The 24,528-nt window shown below is 40.6% G+C and overlaps 1 protein-coding gene across 2 annotated transcripts in view; it reads left to right on the top strand.

Annotated features, from left to right (window-relative positions):
• Nucleotides 1-24,528, top strand: part of DSCAML1 (DS cell adhesion molecule like 1) — a 164,228-nt gene that overhangs the window by 3,666 nt on the left and 136,034 nt on the right. The window lies entirely within an intron of this gene.

Raw genomic sequence — 24,528 nt, 5'->3', positions numbered from 1 at the left:
AGTAATTGCCATTTGTCTTGTTCTATTTAGATTCTAGTGCTGGAAGTCACTTGTCATATGCCTTGCTATTGGGTATAACAATATTATGTATTGATTTTGGGTATTTGTAAAGCAAGTCCTCTGTATATTGTACAGTAAGTAGATGCGTATCTCTGGCTGATGAATTCTTTTCACATCAGTTATCATAAACACATCAGGCTGTTAGAGCTGTCAGTGATACCTCTGCAGTGAACATAATGGCCAGGATTGCTTTTCTGCTGATTTATTTTTGTATTTGTTAACATATCTGTCCACGTATATCAAGTAAACATGTACTCATATGCACATGCATATACACATACATACACAGATATACAGTAAACATATTCATACATAAATGCGTACCTACACACACATATATATATATACACATACATACATACATACATGCATACATGCATGCATACACAGATATACATTATACAGTACATACACTCATACATATCTACACACACATACACATACATACACAGATATACAGTAAACATGTTTATACATAAATGGGTACCTACACACACACACACACACACACACATATATGCATACATGCATGCATACACAGATATACATTATACAGTACATACATTCATACATATCTACACACACATACACATACATACACAGATATACAGTAAACATGTTTATACATAAATGGGTACCTACACACACACACACACACACACATATGCATACATGCATGCATACACAGATATACATTATATAGTACATACACTCATACATATATACATACCTACACACACACACATATACATACATACATACATGCATACACAGATATACATTATACAGTACATACACTCATACATATATACATACCTACACACACACACATACATACATACACAGATATACAGTAAACATATTTATACATAAATGCGTACCTACACACACATATATACATATATACATACATACATGCATACATTCACAGATATACATTATACAGTACATACACTCATGCATATATACATACCTACACACACACACATACATACATACATACATACATGCATACATTCACAGATATACAGTATACATATTTATTCATAAATGCGTACCTACATACACATATATATAAATACATACATGAATACACAGATATACATTATACATACACTCTTACATATATACATACCTAAACACATATACTATACTATCAATACATATGCATATACATATACAGATACATAATACATGCATATATACATATACATTATACATACATTTATACATATATACATACCTACACACACAAACATACTGTATGTAGATACATACACATGTACAGATACATAATACATATACATTACGCATACTTTTTTATACATATATACATACACACATACTGTATGTACATACATATGCATACACATCTACAGATACATAATACATGCATACACACATACATATACATTATACATACATTTATACATATATACATACCCACACACATAAATATATATATATATATATATATATATATATATATATATATATACTGTATGTGCATACATATGCATACACTTGTACAGATGCATAATATATGCCTTCACACTTATATACATACATATTTACAGATACATAGACATGGATGCATATATAAACATAAGCATACACATATACATACATATATACATTTACATACATACATACACACCATATCAGAACAGACCCCTTCACATTTAAAGTTGCACCTTATCTTACAAATACAGTATCTGACAATTGCGGTCTTTTTATTGCATCTGCTACATGCTTTAATAGATTTTATTGCCTACTTGTAAATTGCCTTTGAGCCATCCTCTAATTCGGTGTCATTGATCTTCTTTCTCTTTGGATTAGGATTTGTTGGGTCAGTGGAGTTGTGATTTTAGGTGTAACAGTATTGAACCACCATACATATGTATGTTACCTTGCTGTCCCTCTGTGGTTTGGCTGCATCGAGCTGCTTGTTTGTTTCGTTCTGCTTGGGGTAATTCTATGCTCTTCATCACCTCCTCCTTCCGCTTACTGTAACTTGTGCCCCGTGGGATGGACCCTGAGCTCCCCCTTCATCAGTAGGTCAGACCTCTGGGGCTCTGGCAGACTCTTCATCTGCCCACCACTGCCATCCCACCGCCAGGACACAATTCATTGTCTCCTAATTAGCTCAATTAACCCCATCCTTTGCCCTTCCATATGCTGGCGAGCGAGGCGGATTTGGGGATACAGTGTCTTGTACTGTACCTTTTAGTAAGATACGCTGCCAGCGAGCTGTGTGCTACCGCTAATTATTCCTGTACCTACAGCTCATTAACCCTTCCAAGGCTGCGAGATGGAAAAGGGAGGGGGAGGCAGCCATTTGTCTTAATTTGCCTTGCAATGCATTTTATCATAAGAAGCCATCGCAGATTTAAGAGACGCTCGTGCCGGATCACATACAGATGTAGTGAAGCGTGGACAAATACGCCAGATATTCTGTGCTCTTTAGAAAGAGAACCATGTTTTAGGGGGGGGGGATATAAACTCCCCTCCTCCCTCTCCTCCTTATTAAAAGATGCAGAATTACATTTTCAATTCCCAGCCCTTCATTCCTCCATATAGGGCACCATTAAACCCACAACGTTCTTCCCTCTTTGCAAGCTTCAAGCATTGCTAAGAAAATTCTGCACACACCGTCCCCCCCCCCTTCTGTGATTGTCATCCTTTTCCCTTTTTAAAATTCTTTTTTTTTTTTATTTTCGACTTGCAAATGAGAGGCTTGTATGCTGAGCCATTAGGTAGATTTCCAGACCAAACATGAACATTGTTCACAAGTGACATGAAACATTTTGCCCTACAACACTTCTTTCCCCTCCACTGCGTAAGGGGTTCAGACAACCGCTAGATCCACACCTTGTAACCTTATAGATGGTAGAATAAGAGTATTTCTATAACCCTATATAGATATTAGTCCCATTTTTCCCAATATACTTTGATCAGGGTTCTTGGAGAGTTGTAGTAAGGCGCAGGAGACAGCAGAGGGTTAAGGTAGACGGAGACATAGCTGTGCGATGCAGGGGTCGGGTTTTTTGCACTTCATTTGTTTATGTTAATGTTTGCGACAGAAATAAGATGCAGGAAGGTGGGGGGATGGATGCCGGAGGGTGGGTGTTGGGGTGTATCATCTGACTGAACTGTACGCTTCATCTTGCGCTTGTGCAGAGCTGTTTTTGAGCATCATTTACTTTATGGCAATCGGATTCTGATAAATATGAGAATTGTGAATTTATCTAGATGAGAATTTAGAATGTTGCTTGCTCTTGGATGAAGGATTGTAGGGAGACATAAGACAGGCATGTTGGTGCTGTACCAAGGGTGTGATGTTTTTATGTTCATGTGCAGATTGGGGTACACAATACACAATACTGTATGATATTAATGGATTTTGGTATATATTCTACTATAAAGACATTCTTTTTATACAGATGATTTGACCACTATAGATGGGTATAAATAGCTTCCACCAGATTGATGAACAATCCAATATTTGATCAAATAACATTCACCAATTCTGCAATGAAATATCATTGTAAATGTAGTGTAAACTATAAAGATTACAATTCTGCAATGACCCTTATGGGGAGAAGCCCTTTAAAGTGAATCTGTTGGTACCCCCCCACTTCCAGACAGTGGGTACTGCTGCAATGTTGCAATCAATCCACGTCTGGTCCTGGAGTCCAAATATCGCCCTTTTAATCCGGTAGAGCAGTGTCAATGAGGCGGGGCCTAGAGCATTGCCTCTCTGCATTGCTTCTCGCTCCTTGCTGCTCATCCTTCTTCTAAAGCCCCTATTACATGGGACGATGGAGAGGATCAAACGAGCGCAGTCAGCGCTCACTTGCTCCTTGTTCCCCCCTCACTGCTGGCACTACACGCATCGGTAGCGAGCGGGTAAGAGCCGGGGGTGCCCTGGTAATCACCAGATCGTCCGGGCAGCCCATAGAAAATAGCGGCAGTATGCTACCGCTCCCACAGGGCGGTGGCAGCAAATCATTGCTATCTTAGTCGTTTGTCTTTCAACATGGTGAAAGACAACAACAGACAACGATTAGTCGACATCTATCATGTCGGCTGATTGTTGTCTTCTATTACAGGAGACGATTATTGGCCGTAGTTCTGCTCAGTCTGTCTTTAGGGCCAATTCACACTGAGTAAACTCAGCGGAATTCCACCTGCCTCAGTGTCAAATTGAGACTCTATGGGAGGGCTCGCAAACCTCCGGGGGGGTTTCCGCATGGAATGTCGGTGCTGATTCCGTAGTGTGAACGGGGCCTAAGGAAGGACGCATCTGTATGTTTGTAAACCCTTCATTTAGTCGATCCAGCAATGTGATGTGATATCTTTGTCATATTAAAGGGGTACTCTGCTCAATGTAAACTTTTAAGGCGTTGCTCATAGAGATGAATGCGCCAGTCTGATCATTTGCCATTGGAATACCAATGGCTGAAGAAGTTGGATGCAGCTCTATGGAGTCTGAGAAAATGTTTTCCAGGCAGCTTTAGGGCATCAAACTTCTTCTGCTATTCAATTGCTTAACAATTGGATTTGAGCATGCTCGAGTTTTGTTTCTCTTTAGTTGCTGCACTTGGTGAAAACATAATAAACGACCTATCCCTACCTTTCCACCCTCCCCGGTGTCCTCCTACGTCATTTTCAAGTCCTGGCTAAGCGATCCCGTCTCCACTTCCAAGTCGAACTTGTCTCAGCAGTGGCAGCCCGCTCATCCAATCACTGGCCTTATACATTCCTGTCTCTGTCAGTGATTGGCTGAGCATGGTGTCACTTCCTGGATGAGTCTGTCTCAGAAATGAAGGCTGGGTTGTTTAGCCAGGACTCAAAGATGATGTAGGAGGACACCGGGGGAGCGTGGAAAGGTTAAAATTTTAAGTTTGAGCAGAATACCCCTTTAATACACAAAAAGTGAAGTTGAAAAAAAAAAAGATGTTTTGTCTTTCCAAATGTAAAGGCCAGCGTTCATTGCTGACAGAAGACATGTTGTACTTGCGCTATATACCCGCACAATTTGATGGATTTCAGTTATACACTTTGGAGAATGTAAAATCAACTAGAAATCCACCAAGGTAATGCATTTCTTAAGCTTCAGACATAACATTGGATAGAGTATGTTTAGTTCTCTCAGCAAAACATTGCACTAAGCACCAAATCCTACATTACATGTGATGTTCTTACAAATTTTGATCTTGTTATCTTTAGGTAATAACTGTATTTGGTTTTATAGACCAATGTATCAATGCACATTTCTGTACAATCAGCTGTACAGGAGACCTCCATGTGACCTCCGGGGTTTCTCCCATAAAGAAGGCCACACCTGTCCACAGGTTGTGTATGGTATTACAGGTCAGCTCTATTTATTTAAAGAGTTGAGCTACTTAACCAAAGACAACCCATGAACAGGTGTAGTTTTGATACTGGAAAGAAGAAGCCATGTTTTTATACTGCTGGACCATCCATTTTACATCCAGTGACCAGTAAGGCTGGGTTCACACACTGTAGAAAAGGTAAACGAGTACCACAAGGAATTATTTTACTGTGTGTACTTTTAGCTGAATCCAATTAGTCTACAAGAAGTTACTAAAATCACCCTGACTAAAGGTGCCCATATACCTTAGATTAACGTTAATTAAAATCAACAATTTCAAACAAAACAGTAGTCTATGGGGTGAAATTTAACAACAACATCATCTTAGTTAAAGGGGAAATCCTGGAAAAATAATTTTAAGATATGTTATTGCCCAACAAAAGTTATGAAAATTACTTATAGACACTAATTATGGGAAACTTCAGAATCTGAGCTGTGGATTTTAAACTTTATAATAAAGTTAACAATAAAAAAAAAAGTTATATATAATAAATAAAGTTATAATAAAGTACTATTACATACATACATTATTGGATTTACGAGAAAGGGTTCAGCCAAAATATTGTAGTGTGTCTTGTTGTCTTCAGGCATATGAAGTTATTTGCAGAAAGTCTTTCTCTACTCTAAGGCCAAGTTCTGCGACCCGGCTATTCAGTGAATAGCGGACACGAAAAACTGGCATGTCAGTTTTTCCTGCGACCACTAGGAATCCCGGCCAGAGTGTATACTATGGGGGGGATTTATGAAGACCGGCGTACAAGTATGCTGGTCTTAAAATAGGCCCCACCCCCTTTACGCCTGTGAGCAGGCGTAAATCATGATAAATAAGGCGTGAGATTAGGCCACGCCTCCTCCCCGCCTTGTCACGCTCCCCCAGCCTGCTCATCGGGCGAGCGGGGCGCACGGCAGGCGTATGCCAGGGAGAAGGGGCGAATCTGCACTTTCTCCCTGGAATACACCTCGGGCGGACATTTCATAAATGTCCCCCTATGTGTATACACTCCGGCCAGGATTCCTCTGACTTCAATGCAACCTACATTTTCTATTAATCAAGGCCAGTGTTGCAATTTGCAACAACGGCCGTGATTAATAGAAAATATACGCTGTGTGCATTCACATGTCAGCTTGTATATCAGACATGTATTTTACTTGGGAGAAATCTGAGAAAACATCAAATTCAACCCCTGTGGAAAGTTTTTGGAAAACTTGACAGAATGTGCTATAGAATCAGTGCTGACCAGGGTTGCCAATGTCATACAAAAGGAAAAATAAATCAGGTTGGCAACCCTAGTGGTAATGCCCTGCTTTGTGGAGTTGCGGGGCAACTTTCAGCAGGGCTGATGGCTAGCAGAAGGCAAGGCCAATACTTAAAGGAGTTATCCAGTGCTACAAAAACATGGCCACTTTTCCCCCTCTCTTGTCTTCAGATTGGGTGGGGTTTCAAACTCAGTTCCATTGAAGTAAATGGAGCTTAATTGCAAACTATACCTGAACTGGAGACAAGAGAGGGGGAAAAAGTGGCCATGTTTTTGTAGCGCTGGATAACCCCTTTAATATTCATAGACAAGGCATGCGCCAAGATTTCCTATAGGAAAAAGCAGCCTTCATTATTTTCTCACAATTCATGCCTGGTATGTTGTTCAGCAGCAACCATTGTCATTAATGTATTTCCAGAACTAGGCATCTATATTTACAACTTTTATGAACCTCTATCAATTGACAATTTATGGAAAAGAAAGGTGAAGGATGGGAATGAATAAAAACCTCTCTATGTTAACCAGAAAAGTCTTTATACAGAGGTAGAACATAGACTCGATGTAGTTGTCCTGCAATTACCATTTCTACGCACAAAAGCGACAGAGATAAAACTATTCAACTTAATCACAGTCCACAAATCTGTGTTATAAAGTGTTACTGAATGCATTGTTCAGATCTCCATTATATACTGTAGTATAGAGAAAATGAAGGCTACAAAGAGTTAGTGGAGTTTATGTGAATAGTTTACTATAGACTATACAATAATTCTGAGAAAATGTATTCTTTTACAATAATGTAATCTCATCCATAAGTTTTATTCCATTTAGTTGTTCCCCATTTCTTGCTAACCTATTAAATGTAGGAACAGTAAAGGGACAAACAGCTGGGAGTATGACTGCACAAGCTTTGTTTGTAGTCTGTTACCATAGTGACATGTAGGTCTACATATGAGCTATAGAAACAGAATGGTAGAAAATGTAAAATCAAGTAGTCACTGTCATCATTGATCACTGAGGACCATTTGATATATTCCACAGCTGAAGACAATGTAGTGTGTATGGGGTAATCAAGCCCAGTCGTGTTCTCATAGATATCACATAAACATTTATTTCTGTTGTGCTTGACACCCTCATTGGACAAAGCTTTTTTATAGAAGGGACTCAAAGTTGTGACTTTGTCCCTTTTAAAGTATTGTCCCTTTAGAGAAAAGTAAAGGGGTTGTCACCTTTTCTTTTTAGAAGGGACCATGGATGCTACAAAAATAAGAGATGAACACTATATACTCACCTACCTCAATCCCCTACTGCTCCATGATGCTAAACTTTTTGCTTCTTTCAATGTTGTGCCAAACCTGTAGGAAGAGCCAGCTTAGCCAAATACTAGTTGAGGTGGGTCACCGCTTCAGCCAGTGATTGGCTATTCAGGCAGTTCCTGCAGGGTTGCCATGTCATCTAATGCAGGAAGTGGAGGGCACTAGGGCTAGGAGCAGGGGAATAAAGTGGGTGAGTATGTTTACTTTTTTCAGTATCTGGGGTCTTTTCTACAAATATTCCCCCCCCCCCCCCCCAGATAACCCTTTTGAGTATTACACAGTTCTCCCCACGACTGTGTATGTAATGCATAAACATGGTGGGCCCTCCAGCATTAGAGACACTCTTTGTTCACTCTTTGTAGCCAGTCTTCACTCTGGCTAATAGATCTTGGTTAGGATTGGGTGACCTCTTCTCTATTAATTCAGATATTCATAATAGGATATTTAAAAAACAGTTTTCTATACCAGACAGTCCCTTTAAGCAAAATGGCTTTTGACCTTTGTAAAGAAAAGGTCACTGAGGTCAGTAGAGGTGAAGACACCTATAGAGATAATGACAAATATAACACAGCTAATTATTAAAATAACCAGACGTTTGCTGGACCTGCTGCACACATGGCCGAGATATTTGTGTGTGTACATGTTATAATGCATTAGCTGTCTTTTATAAGTCAGCTTTAAGATCTCAGTACGTCTGACTGAGCCGCGCAATATACATTAACAGCCTATGGGCTAAATTTAATCAGGACCGTAAATTGGAATTCACACTCTTTTAATTTCGGTCTTTTGTCACTTCTTTCCACAGACTGTGCTGTTGTCAAGTTCAGTATTCATTTAAATCATTACGTTCCTCAAAGAATAATTCATGTCTTGTTTTTACACAGGGCAATGGCGGACGGTATAATTGCCGTTATCTCATTGCAGTTTCAACCTTGTCATAGAGTACAATTGCGCCATTTTTTATATTTATGTTTTAACAGTGTCATATTGTTAATGGGGATGCCGCAATGTCTTGGAGGAGCTTTAAAAAAAAAAAAAAAAAAAGGATTCACCGCCCATAGCAACTAGTCATATCTATGCTTCCATTTTACACTCTGTCGCAGGAAATAAAAACTGAGCTCTGATTGGTTGCTGTTTTACGTCATCTGCAGAACACCCTGTGTTAAGGCGGTATTGACTTTGAATAAAGTACAGGCTTGAAATGGATTATTGATGTGGTTTCATAAATTGCATTGGAGCTTAATATAACATGATGGATTGTGCAAAAATTAACATTGGCAGAAGGGAATTGACAACTTACAGGCTACTAGAATGGGGAGGGTCAGAGTCCTTGAAGTCTTGCAGGTTATTAACATATTATTCTCAGAATATTCAGATGCTATTTATGTCATTCTGTAATAAATGGAGGAAATAGAAGACGTTGGGACCCCTAGTAAAAACTAAACTGGGCCCCCTATAATGGTTCCAGCTTAGCACCAGGAACTGATAAGCCTTGTGTTTGATCCTCCATACCACTTCTATTATATTTAGACAAATTCTCCCCCCATTCCCCTGCAATTCACCAACTTTTCCTACCCTTATTTCTATGGAAATCACTAATAGCACTGATGATAGGATCGGCTAGGCCTGGGCCCCCTCTCTCCGAGCATCTGCATGGGCTGCCTCATGGTAATGTACACCCTCGTCTGTAATATAGTCTTTAGAATAACTCCATTGTAGAGTACCACCTTAATTTTTTGCAAGTAAAATGTAAGAATTCTCCTCCATTCTGAACTGGTTCTTGGATCTTGTCCCTGTATTTCATCCTTCACAGAACACTCGTGGTATTTTTCATCTTTACACCACACTGTTCCCTGCTTAGTACAAGAGTCTTCTATGGAATACAGGTATATCATTAGATAGTAAAAAGTTTTGCAAGAGCCCAGAAACTTTACCCTTTGCGAAATGACCCATTTGTTAGTCCCATAAAAGACGAGCAGGAAACCAATGACTATTTCTAGAATGGAAATTTGTTCCTGCAATCTGAAATGATGAATTTTTTGCCCGGTCTACTATGTCTATATGCATATTGTATAGCACACTTTGGTGCATATTGTAGACAGGAGAAACCTATAGCTAAATGGCTTGTGCAGTGAAGGTGTTAATGCATGGCAGAGTGCAGAGACAAAGGCTCGGCGTCAGTCAGCGCGTGTGAGAGGGGTAATTACTGTCAGCCTGGTAATGAGAGAGGAGGGGGTCGGATTGTAACCTTCCCCCAGCTCTATTACCGGTTTCACTTCCTTCAGCCGCTTGTTTCCTCAACAACGTCCTATCAGCTGTAATAACTGCAACATAGGAGGTTAGTCTTGGAAGTAGGAAAATCAGTGTAGCCCCCTTTATGCATTATAGAGCCCCCAATCAAATTAAATTCATATATATACTATAGGAAAAGAGCTTCAAAATCGTGTCACAGGTTCCTCTATGTTTCCGTAGGTTCTGTGACCTGGAGATAGGTAAGATATAGGTGGATATTATTTCTTATTCTTCACTCAACTTCTATTTTAAAATGGTTGTCCAGATTCACGTATTTTTGTATCCTGGGTATACATGGCTTCTTACTGCAAATAAACTAACTTGCTTATATAGTCGCATTAAAGGGGTTATCCAGCTCTACAAAAACGTGGCCACTTTCTTTCAGAGATAACACGACTCTTGTCTCCAGTTCAGGTGTGGTTTGCAATTAAGCTCCATTCACTTCAATGGAACTGAGCAGCAAAACCCCACCCAAGCTGGAGACAAGAGTGGGTCTGTCTCTGGAAGAAAGTGGCCATGTTTTTGTAGTCCTGGATAACCCTTTAAAATTTTTGCTTCCTATATGTTGTGGCACAGCTGCATGCATAAGAACATACATCACTTTTAACCCATATATTGGCCTCTCCTTCAACCTTCAATGTTATATAGCAGTCAACTGGTCACCATATTTTCTAATAGATCTAGTGTTGTTATGTACATTGTCACATTTACTTATTAGTGACCATATGGTCATCCAGCGTCGTACAATGTACATGATAGAGGGGAGACCGTGTACGGACTAAGTCATAACGGTAGATTTACATGTGACTGCTGATACCACAGGGAATACAGTATACCATAAAATACAAGGAGCCATAATGTTGTTTTATTCTAGATATTTGGACATATGTGAAGGATGTTTAAGATGTAGTGGAATCAGGAATAGATTTATTAGAGAATAGAGTTATTAGAGGTCTATAGTAAGGATATAAGGACATAAAGTATGATAGTGAGAGAAACTGGGAAGTAGATCTAGTGGCGCTGACAGATAGTCAATAGAGTAACATAACTAAGGCACATAGAAACACGTAGAGTCAGTAAATTGTATTACATACCTTAAAAAAGGGTAAATTTAAAGGGATGGGGGGCAAGTAAAATAAGTCAAACTGTTCAATACATATGATAAAGTTAAAGTAAAATATATGAAATATTAAAAAAAAACTGAGATACGTGTAATAGGAGGTTTATATAAAGAAAGCTATAGTTTTACTAATATATGTGACTAGTTTAGTTATCGCTAAATAGTGGAGGTCGTCCTCCCCTACTGCAAGAAAAGAACGGAGACATAGGGCATAATATTGTTCATTTTGAATGTAGAGTATATGTAGCTAGAATTACAGCGACAATTCTGTGACATTTGGGAGAGGTGGCTAAGGGTTGCCTTACCTGAAAATGGCAAGCTACTATATCAAAGAAACAGCGGAAGAATAGTCAAGTTTAAAGAAGGATGAGTGGAGAAAGAGGAGCGTAAAAGGAAATGACTCGTTTGGGTTTTGTATACATTGGGGGAGAGGGGTAATTTACTATGTGGTGTTGGTATAGAAACTAGTGAAGTTCTAATGCAGGGATGGGGAACCTTCAGCCCTCCAGCTGTTGCAGAACTACAATTCCCATCATGCCTAAGCTTTGGCTGTCCAGGCATGATGGGCATTGTAGTTTTGCAGCAGCTGATGGGGCCGAAGGTTCCCCATTCCTACTCTGATGAATATGACACATTCGCCTCTTCTCTTATACAATGTTTATATTTTACTCTTTATAAATAATGTTTTCCTATTATACTTTTCTTATTCCATGTCACATCTTCCTTGTCCATCGGTGGTGTCTCTCACTCTCTGACAGTAAAGTCGATTTCGCAGGTTCTTTTCTGGTAGCAGGTGGCCGCTCCACAGATGTCTCCTGTGATTTAGAAATATTACAGTCTTAGTTTGATGTTTTTCTTTTTAATCTGCATGATTGGGACCTGGTTTTATATGAAAAGGCAGCATTAGGATAGTGCTGTCCCTGTTATATTTCAAAGAAGATTATGTGGTTTTAAGGTCATGTTCCCCCCACCCTGTCCATATCTCCCCCCACTCCCATTATTAAAAATCCCCCCCCCCCCCCATTGCTGAAACAATCCTCTGTTATAATCCCCAGGATTTCTGCTCATATCTGCTCCTATTTCAATTTGCAAGGCTGAGATATACAGACATAAGCATGCCAGCATGCCAGACTGTGGAATCATTTCTGTCTATAGTATCTACCACCCAATCCCATTGCCCTCCTTTATTAACACCTTTGTTTTCTGCTGTGCATTTCTTAGCCAGGCTGGCCACACACCCCAGTGTTCTTATCACCAGGTGCTTTCAAGCAGGTTATTACACCATGAAAGTGTCTTAGGTACAATGAAGAGCCCATCAGCGGACCCTACTTCTCTTTTCACAAAGGACAAAAGTTATTTATTAACTCTTTGTCATAGTAATGTGAATGTAATGGAAAGTGCATCTGCCATTAGACACATGGGACGTCTGACAGGTGAGGCAAAGCAGTGCCCAGGAAGTGTACCCTCTAAACAAAGCAGTGGCCCCCAAGTGTACCAACTAAACAAAGCAGTGCCCAGGAAGTGTACCCACTAAACAAGACAGTGCCCAGGAAGTGTACCCACTAAACAAAGCAGTGCCCAGGAAGTGTACCCACTAAACAAAGCAGTGCCCCCCAGGTGTACCCACTAAACAAAGCTGTGCCCGGGAAGTGTACCCACTAAACAAAGCTGTGCCCGGGAAGTGTACCCACTAAACAAAGCTGTGCCCGGGAAGTGTACCCACTAAACAAAGCAGTGCCCAGGAAGTGTACCCACTAAACAATGCAGTGCCCAGGAAGTGTACCCACTAAACAAAGCAGTGCCCAGGAAGTGTACCTACTAAACAATGCAGTGCCCAGGAAGTGTACCCACTAAACAAAGCAGTGCCCAGTAAGTGTACCCACTAAACAAAGCAGTGCCCAGGAAGTGTACCCACTAAACAAAACAGTGCCCCAAGTGTACCCACTAAACAAAGCAGTGCCCAGGAAGTGTACCCACTAGACAAAGCAATGCCCACGAAGTGTACCCACTAAACAAAGTAGTGCCCAGGAAGTGTACCCACTAAACAAAGCAGTGCTCACAAAGTGTACCCACTAAACAAAACAGTGCCCGGGAAGTGTACCCACTGAACAAAGCAGTGTCCCCCAGGTGTACCCACTAAACAAAGCAGTGCCCACAAAGTGTACCCAATAAACAAAGCAGTGCCCCTTATGTGTACCCACTAAACAAAGCAGTGCCCAGTAAGTGTACCCACTAAACAAAGCAGTGCCCAGGAAGTGTACCCACTAAACAAAACAGTGCCCCAAGTGTACCCACTGAACAAAGCAGTGTCCCCCAGGTGTACCCACTAAACAAAGCAGTGCCCAGGAAGTGTACCCACTAAACAAAGCAGTGCCCGGGAAGTGTACCCACTGAACAAAGCAGTGTCCCCCAGGTGTACCCACTAAACAAAGCAGTGCCCACAAAGTGTACCCAATAAACAAAGCAGTGCCCCTTATGTGTACCCACTAAACAAAGCAGTGCCCAGGAAGTGTACCCACTGAACAAAGCAGTGCCCACAAAGTGTACTCACTAAACATAGCAGTGCCCGTGAAGTGTACCGACTAATCACCTCCAAAGTTGCAGGTCAGCTTAGTAATTTGGCAACTTTCTGCCACAATTGTTCAAGCAAGTGTGAGAAAGTTTGTAATATGAATTTTTAAAGAAAAATTCGATGGAAAGATAAAGAGACAGACACACAGCTGAAAGCTGTGGTGCTTTATCTCACCCCAGTGCTTGATTCACAGTTTACACTGATCAGTACTTCTCTATAATGCCCTCTGCTGCTTCTGATGGTGTGCCACAGTGATATAGAGAAGCAGAATCTCCTTTTCTGTGTATGTGCAGTATATTAGAGACATCTTAGCATCTCTACCGACCAGCTCAAGGACAACTACCGTAATAATTAGGAATAAAGCCTGCATAGGGGAAAACTAGTGATAATTGTGAAATACAAGTAATGAAATAGCCAGAAACAGTGCTACTCCTTATGTATACACAAATGACAATTTATACTTTGTGATTGCAAAGAAAGTTTTTTTCCCTATATAATCTGTCAGACATGGGCTCTGGATATAAGGATCTGTGTGTACATCACATCTGATTTGGTATTAAATATGGTATTTAAATAGTGCTCAGCCCCTGCTGTACTTATAGGTAGAATGTGGATTGTTTTACTGTTTTGTTATTATTGCTATTATTTTGGCATAGTTTGTTTTAGCTGCCAAATCTGTTACTTACGCCTATTTGCCTCAAGAGTCTGAAAATTCCCCTAATTCAGTCCAGCATCTGTGCTCTCTAAATCTGCCCTGCCCTTACCTGCCCGTCTGTCTCAGTCCTCATTGACCTGTCTGTCTGACACTAGATCGGACTTACCTCCCCTGTTCTTACGGGGTTACAATCTGTTAATAATCTCCTCCAAAAGTGCATGAACTCTGTTGACCGATATATGTACTATTAGAATTGTAGAGTCCGACTCCGTACCCACCAACAGATGAGGAATCAGCTAGCTTTGTGTGCAGTATTGTGGACTCTTTACAGCCTTTCAGTGCTTCAGGTTGGCAAAGGGGCAAAAATGTAGATATTGATGCACCTTGCAGGCCTGACTGGTGCAGTGATCTTTTACATACACTTCCACACAGGGACCTATGAAAATCTATTGTGTACAAACTACCATGACTATAGATTCAGTGTTGCCCAAGATTCGGATGTGTGGCATTATACTGTATGCCTATATCAGCATATCCGATACATGGTCCTGTATATAAACTATTCTCTCACTACTCCATCTCAGTCATTACAATGAGAGAACCAAGATAAACACCTTGTGAAGTGCCAGACAGATTGTAAGCCGTGTGACCAGCTCTGTTTGCTAATACATAAAATAGATATTGAGCTATTGCATCAGGTCTGGCATATGTTATTTACTATGTTTACATAAGGGGACCATATGAAATAAGCATACACAAGGTGCTCAAGCTTGTATACAATATCTAATGATACGTCTACTGTATGTGCAACCCAACTGCCTGTGGGCCCCTTTAATCATGCCTCAGCTTATATAGGCAGTGGGGTAGCTATATGGAGGGTAGAAGTTACATTTGAGCTTGTAGGATTATTGGAGGTGATCTGTAGGGCTCTGGCACACGTTTTCCAATGGGGTCCAAGGACATCAATGTATGTCTTAAAGGGGTTATCTAATGAAAATCTTTTTCTTTCAGATTAACTGGTTTCAGAAAGTTATATAGATTTGTAATGTACTTATCAGCTGCTGGATGTGTTGCACAAAGTGGTGTTTCACTTTGTCTGAAACAGTGCTCTGTGCCGCCACCCCTGTCCAAGACAAGAACTGTCCAGAGGAGGAGAGGTTTTCTATGGGGATTTGCTGCTGCCTGGACAGTTCCTGTCTCAGACAGAAATGGCACCAGAGAGCACTGTGTCAGACTGGAAAAAACACCACTTCCTCCAAGACATACAGTAGATGATAAGTACTAGAAGACTTTAAATAGAGGTAAATTACAAATCTATATAACTTTCTGAAACCAGTTGATCTGGAAGAAAAATATTTTTGCCGAAGTATCCCTTTAAGGCGATTCAATGTATTTAACAACTTTAACAAGCATGCCCCTAGACTGGGAGACAATAGCATTCTCACTTTTGGCTGCTATACACAACCATTGACCATAGTTTTACGCCAGTTTATTGCTTGATAACAGAGGGCAGAGGGCCAACATTATTATTAGATCAGTGCCCTGGAATTAATCCACGCAATCTAAGAACAAACCAAGCAAAGAAAATTAAAAAGAAGTATATTATAGTGAAAAAGAAAAAAGTAATGTAAAATTTCACAACCCAGAATCCTTGACTCCATAGTAATAGTATAATAATAATGGAAGTAATAATCTGATGCCACACTCTGTTTATATCTGCACATATTCACTAAGGCTAAGTTCACACTGTGTATTCAGCAGCATCTATTTAACCCAAGCGCCAGGACTATACATCCATAGAGCCGCATTCACCCAACAGAGACCAGCATATGCATCTAATTGACCCTGTAAAAGCAGTGTGAACCTTGCCTTACACAGACAAGCAGCACTCACCAGCGATAGTGTATACACATGATCTAGTATTAGAATACTAACCATGGATCTTTGTTGCTTTTAGGTTATAAAAACTTACAGACTAGAAAGTTCTAGAATGTAGATTGCTAATAGTGTTATAGTCTGATTAATATGACTCCTGTCCATACTGTATATCATACCTTACAACATACATACAAGCCATCATAATAGATTATATGACTACAGCTGACTAACATAAGGTACTACACAGGGTCGGACTTGGGTATCTGGGGCCCACCAGAGGAAATGATCCTGAGGGCCCACCAATGAAGAACCAGTGAGACACGACATGTCAGTCAGTGTTTGTGTAGGTTCTAAAGCTGGGGGCCCACCGGAGGGTCCTCTGGTGGGCCAGTCCGACAATGGTACTACAACTGCCCCTACAAGAAATTGCAGCCCACCCTCACACCTCTCTACACTATACTCATTTATAGTTATATTATTCAGTTATATCAGTCCTTAAGAACATAGCAGAGCTGACTCACATATGTGAAGGTGATATAACACATAAAAACACATTGACACCCTTCACCTCTGCCCGACACATACCTGTAAAGTACACAACAACACACATGCATGAACAAGCATAGATCTGCACCATACTATACTATATTACACCATCACACCTCCCAATGCGACTCTCCAAAGTACCAGTTACAAACCAGCTCTCCTGTGCCACCCCAGGGCACACAATAGGGCACATATATATATATATATATATATATATATATATATATATATATATATATAATTTTCAGGCTTTGTTTACATGTGTGTCTGAGGATAAGTTCAGACCTCCAACACCAAATTCATCCAGATGGCTGAAAAAAGTAGCATGTAGTATTCTTTTGTCCAGTCAAATCCAGTCAAATTAATAAAGTCAATGCAGTCTGGCTTCGATTCAGACATGAAGCTAGCCTATGATGGGTTGTCTAGTATGATGGAGCTCTTAATGGTAGACGGGTCCACCGGAAATGAGGTGGCACCTTCAGAGACCACCTATGATCAATGACGACAACTTGACGCCAATTCCCAGTAGTGCCAACACAGAAAAATAAGGCAATATATATATATATAATATATATATATATATGGTGCCCAGGGCCAGCGTCAGCCCAGGGCTTACCCAGGCAAGTGTCAGGGCCCACAGCGCCTCTAGGGGCCAGAGAGGAAGAGGGGCCCAGTGTTCTGATGTTCATCCGCTCACTGTAGTGCAGGATGAACACTGAACATTAGAAGACACAGGAGATGGAGCAGGACCTGCACAGAGTGAAAAAAGGGTGAAGGACCTAATCACATGACCCAAAGGTCCTCAACCTTACAGTGTGGAGAGCAGCCCGAACGAGAGGAAGAAGATTGAGCTGTAAGTGCTCGGGTCAGTCAGTCAGTAATTTCTGTCAGTCAGTCAGTGTCTGTCTGTGTCTGTCAGTGTCTGTGTCTGTGCATAGTGTGTGGATGATGGGTGCATAGTGGATGGATGAGCCAGCTGAGGCTTTGTTGCCCGATGGCCCGCAATAACCTGGAGCTGTCCCTGATGGTGCCTATTGACCTCAGTCTGTATAATATCCAGACACAATGTGTACTCCAGACTGAGAAGTGCTCTTTATAGCTGCTCCTGGTAATAGATAAGGGTTAGATGCATGGGGGACCCCCATCCAATAACTGCTTGTATAGTTTTTATTACCCATTCTAAAATGTATTTCTATTCAAAGTATATAGACATAGGAGAGGGGATCCACTTAAAAATATCAAAATAGGATGTGGTTCACGTCATCACATCGGCCAATCCGGGACGTTAGCTATTGTGTGTTTGCTATCCCGTCCCATCCCAGGTCAACATGACCTTCAGACTGGTTCTATCCCCACTTGTAGGAGCAATACAGAATTTTTCTATAATTAATATATCATGAAAATTTCAACTGAGAGTAATTTATACGTACAGTAACTCTCCAGCCAATCATCACATGAGTGCACTCAATATAGGGAAAACTGCTCAGCAACACAGTCCTGCACAGTATACACAGGGGCTGCTGCATTTATTACCGCAGAAGACCACTCTGTAAGTCAGTGGACTGTGAATATCCAGAGACACTTATCAGCACATTACAGAAGATCACTACTCTGTAACACACGTCCATCCTGCTCCGATACACAGATCACAGCCGGGAAACTAGGTATGACAGGAGTCCTATATCTCAGCATACTAGACTATACTACAAAGAAGTACAGTATATGGTTATGGTTTCCTAATATTCAGTGGTGTTCTCCCAGGCAGACATCTCATACGCCTTCCTCTGTGTACTCTTTATGGTTACTGTCCACAGGGTACACGTATCAATTATAACAATGTACTTACCTGTTTGATTTGTGCCAAAAATTATACTGATAATCTTCTGTATGCAAATATGCTCAATTAATGCAGATTGCTCTTAATGATATGCAAATAGCGCACATGAATATTCAGCATAAATTTTGTGTCAGCAGTCCTGGAGGGAACAGATTGTTTTCCTAACCACTAAGTATAGTGCAAGCTCAGTACAATAGCAGAGGCCTGGCATATCCATTAAAGGGATACTCCGGAGAAAAAATATTGTTTTCATATCGGCAGGTGGCAGAACGTTATACAGATTTGTAAATTCTATTAAAAAAAACACCAGTCTTCCAGTACTTATCAGCTGCTGGATGTCCTGCAGGAAGTGGTGTATTCTTTCCAGTCTGACACAGTGCTCTCCGCAGTCCAGAGCAGTAACAAATCCCCATTAGAGAACCTCTCCTGCTCTGGACAGTTTCTGTCATGGACAGAGGTGGCAGCAGAGAGTACTGTATCAGATTGGAAAGAATACACCCCTTTAAATGAGTGTTCCAAGAATATACATTAAAGGGGAACTTCAGGTAGAGGTTTAAAAAATGAAACTTCTGCAGAAGCATATAGCATCTCTTACCTTACTACCAAAAATCCATTTATTTATTTTTTATTTTTATTTTTTTTTGGGGGGGGGGGATGTTCTGTATTGTGTTTCTGTCCTTCCTGGTTGAGCAGTTCCCAGAATGCAAATGCTTTCCCTTAGCTGATCATAACAGTCCCCCACCCATCACAATCAGTAAAATTAGTGCAGCAGCTGCTTCTGGCCGGTCAGAGATGGTGAATCACTCAGGGGATTGGGGGATCAAGTCAAGCCTCCTTTGAGATCACGCCCTGCCCCCTGTCTGCATCATCAGCCTGTGCTCAGCAAACACACACAATGTGGGACAGAGGCATGGAATATTTGTCTCCTAAGGTGGGAAAGAAGAGGGAGCAGGAGACAATGTGGATTGGCACAGAGGCCATTTTTTTCACTTCCTGAATTTCTATCAGCTACCAGTGTGGCAGAACCGCTCAGATACGGTAATAGATTGTATAGACACATATATATAACTTTTAATGTACTTTTAATAGAAAACAAGTTTTTCTTATCCGGAGTTCCCCTTTAATCCCTCTCTTAAAGCGCTACTCCAGCAAAAAAAAAAAAACTCTTTCAGATCAACTGGTGTCAGAAAGAGCCTGAGATTTGTTATTTACTTCTATTAAAAAATCTCAAGTCTTCCAGTACTTATCAGCTGCTGTAGGTCCTGCAGGAAATGGTGTTTTCTTTCCAGTCTGACACAGTACTCTTTGCTGCCACCTCATGTCAGGAACTGTCCAGAGCAGTAGCAAATCCCCATACAAAACCTCTCCTGCTCTAGACAGTTCCTGTCATGGACATAGGTGGCAGCAGAGAGCCCTTTTTAATAAGAAGGAAATAAGAAATCTCTGGCATTGTCTGGCACCACTTTATTTGAAAGTTTTTTTGTGTTTTATTTTGCTGAACTACCCCTTTAACTTTGTCTATTAGTCTATGCTTAGTGGCTCATCAACTCCTATATACCTGGAAAGAAATTAGTCTGCTGACCTGGGGGATCCTATCTGATGGCCAATCCTAAACATAGTCTAATGTTGAAAAGTCCTCATCGTTTTACTTTTATTATAATTTCCAGACTAGTTTTTCCCTTTTCTCTGGAAATCATTGGCTTCCAGATCCCATAGTTCTTTATCACTGTAATGAGGCTGCTGAGCCACCAAGAAGAGTTTGCAGCCTTCACTGGAACTATGACTCATTTTACCAACCGACCTGACTCTCATTACTAATCGATCCTACGTATTTTCTCGACCTTTCCTGGCAAATATATAAATATATCCTGGTTAGTGTTCTAGCCAACCACAGGGAGACAGTGGTGTTAATCTCTAATAATTAACCTTTCTTTATCTGGTTACACCTGACAGATGTTCAGATCAAACACAGGGTGTGTAGACATATAGGTAAACATGGAACATTTTTGACAACTTTATTCTTGGTTAAGATGAGTCAAAGGCGCGGATGTATAAACTTCGCATGATCTCCTCTAACTCCATTTCCCTTTATATTGCTGTATATGTCATAAAGTTTTTCGATGAATGAAGTTTCAAAGACTTCCCTTTTGATGACCTCTCGGTAGGACAATCAAAGTATTTTACAACTGGAACCCTCAACAATGCTGTATTACCAGACACTTGTACTTGGATGGATGAAAACCCAGTGGATGGTCTACAGTACTCCAGCCTATAGGTTCAGGAGATTGGGCCTCCATCAGTCATACACTGGTGATCTACCCTAACAATTTGGTTTTGGTCATAAAGTCTGGAGATCCTTTTTAGTTAAGTCTAAGGGCCGTATTACATGGGCCAATATTTTGGCACAAGTGAGGGACCTTGTTCCCCATTCGCTGTCTGTGTTATTACACACACAGACATCAAGTGGGGAGGAGTGGGAGGGGATGATCCTTAGATCGGGTGGTCCATAGAAAAGGGGAACTGCCGTTGCTCCTGTTACACGGACCAATGGCCAGCAGACCGTCGCTATCGTGATTGTTTTTTCAAAACATATTTTAGGACAACAATCAGCCGACATCCGTGCATATTGGCTGATTGTTACCATTTAACATGATTATTGATTATTTCACTAAACGATTATTGGCTGATAATTGGTGTAATAGGACCCTATGGGGTAATTTTCTGCTAGCTATCCAAGAAGTTGACTGAGATGGCCACCATCTACATTATTCAATGCCCTGTTCCATTCCCTCATTCTAGCACTGTAACTTCATGCCAGGTAGGTACTGGGTCAGCGATTGCTAGAGTTACAGTGAGGCAATATACTTAGAGAGGTCACAGTTAATAAGAAAGTAATACTGTTCAAGTAGCAATGCCACTTACTGCAGGAGCTGGAGCAATGACCTTTCTTCCTTCAGCAAGTGTCCCAGCACAGCATCATGACATCCTTGTGCTTGGTTGACTTCCTAATGTGAAATTCTCCAGAAACATGAATATTTTTTAAGCACTCCTAAGTCCAAGTCAATTTCTAGGTTTACACCAAAATATGTAACCGGAAATATGTCTTTTCTGTATATCTTCAGCCATGAACCAGCACAAGTAAAGTTAGAGTGTATGTGACATTATATACACTGTGTGTACCAATAAGATGAAGTGAATAGCCTTGGCTAGCTTGTGACAATGGTGCCTGTCAAGGTGGGGTGCTTCTGTATAGAGTGTTTAGCGCCTACCAAAAGTAATCAGCCAGTGAAACTGTCCATAGAGTTTAAAAAAAATCATATTGGGGGAGATTTTTGAAACTGGTGTAAAGTAGAATTGTCTTAGTTGCCCCTAGCAACCAATCAGATTCCACCTTTCATTTTTCAAAGAGTCTGTGAGGAAGGAAAAGTGGAATCTGATTGGTTGCTAGGGGCAACTAAGACAATTCTACTTTACACCAGTTTGAACCCCCCCCATTGTCTATTAAACTTTTCATAACACACAGCACTATGCATTGCAGCTTGCCAGTTGAGTAGCCATGCAGCCTCTTCCTCCTCCCCCTTTGCCCTCTTCTCACCACCACCAAAACTTTCTGTGGTGGGTATGTGAACATCAGTATTGCCCATGGATTTATGTTATCTTGCCTATTATGTCGACAACCAGATACCTGGGGGAGGATATTGTACCAGGAAACACTATGGGAGACAAGGACTTTGGGATGTTCTTCCAAACGTTCTGCTTGGAAACAACAGGCCATACCACTTGTATCAGGAAGCATTATTGCCTTTGAGGCTATTCTTAGAAAAAAGGGGTTGTGATGTTTAGCTTTGCCATCGCCCCATCACCCCTTAAGACGCTACAGCCATGGTGAAACATGTTGTGGGCCTGGTTTTGGAAACTTAGTGCTTACTGCAGGCACATCTTGCCATTGGCAATATGCTCTATACATACATAGGATGTAATACAGAAATTGGTGTACTAATTTAGTTATCAAAGAAAAGTGACGCTCAGTGGCTTCTGAACCCTGGATACCCACACAATAATGTGAATGGCTTCACCTTACAGTATCTTAAAATCAGTTTTTCATAATGGCTCATTAACAAGGACAATTTCCCTACATTGTCCATGCATGAGTGAGCATAAACACCCACATACCCAGGCACATGCGGCTGGTGATCCATAGTTCCGTTCTTTGTGTTATGCTTCCAGAAGATCAGAAAAGCTCACGTAATGTACAGAAGGGCAAGTGACCCCCAACACTTACATCTAATTAAAGTCAGATCCACCTATTCAGCGGCGAGTGGCCCCTTGAGCACATTAATAGAGGAAATAGAGCATTTTATTTCTTACCTAGTCCATTCAAATATCAGTTCAGGAGGATAATTTCAAAATTCTGCTCTTCAGCAAATGTGCAAAGATTTTGACTATAACATTCAGTTTTTTATTCAATATGTATTGTCCATTACACATACATAGTCATCTGGCCAATTGAATCGGATACCAAAATCAGTTTCTTCAGTGTTTTTGAATGGTCGCCAACAATTGTTGTGTAAATCACTAGTATAAGTGAATATTAGAAATTTTTATATTTCCTGTATATGAGAAAATACATCTTTTCCCATTTATTCGGAACATTTTCTCCCACTCCCACCTAAACACATGATTTATCTTGAAAAACTGGGAAAACAGGGGGACTATGAACCCATTGATGGATCACGTTACATGCTACCTATGGAGGTTTGCTGTATAATGTTCTCTGTGCTGCTACTTCTGAAGGTGTGATATACAGATATAGGGGAGGTGGATCCCTACCTCTTATATATGTATGCAGTGTATGGAAGACATCATAGCAGCTAGTCTTCAATCACAAGCTAAAGGTCAACTGATAATTATTAATGAAGCTTGCCGAGCAGAAATCTGGTGAAAAATGCCATATCCAAGTTGTACAATGGCTGGAAGTATGGCCACTCCTTATGGATACGCACATGGCAGTTTATTCTGAAAGGTCACCTGAAATTATAGGTATACTTCAGTATTTCTGTATTTATTATGCAGTAAAAGTCATGCATTGCTAAAGCTTTTTTTTATCAGCACTGTGCTCCATAGATTTACTGTACAGGTAATGCTAATGGAAATACTGTAATTTCTTCTTCTTTTGACAATCGACAGGAGTTAGAATATAGAAGTAGATTCAAGAAATGATAATAAAGAACAAGTAATGTAGCATTAGAGACTGGGGGACAGAAAGAATGGGAGAGTGGACAAAAAGTGTAGTCTTTGAAGTGTATCCATCGTTTCAGTTGACTTTTTAGGGTAAGTCGCCATGCTTGTGTACATCAGGACTAGCACTATATCTGGCCATTATATATGTTGCATATAGTATATTTCAGCAGATATCTGTTCTGCATGCAAAATCTGTACTTTACAGTTCTGATAGAGCTGGTGGGTGGAGTCTAACATCTATGGTGTCTGCACACACAGAGGAGGAGATCCTGTACTTCTTTGTCTCTATGCACAGACTAAAAAACAGCAGCATAAAAAGCTGTAGTGAGCAGTTTAAGCTGTGTATATTAAGTCCTGGGG

This window comes from Dendropsophus ebraccatus, chromosome 12 (assembly GCF_027789765.1).
Source record: "Dendropsophus ebraccatus isolate aDenEbr1 chromosome 12, aDenEbr1.pat, whole genome shotgun sequence".
Classification (NCBI taxonomy): domain Eukaryota; kingdom Metazoa; phylum Chordata; class Amphibia; order Anura; family Hylidae; genus Dendropsophus; species Dendropsophus ebraccatus.
Note: the sequence above shows the minus strand (reverse complement) of the source record. Positions and strands in the feature narration are given on the sequence as shown.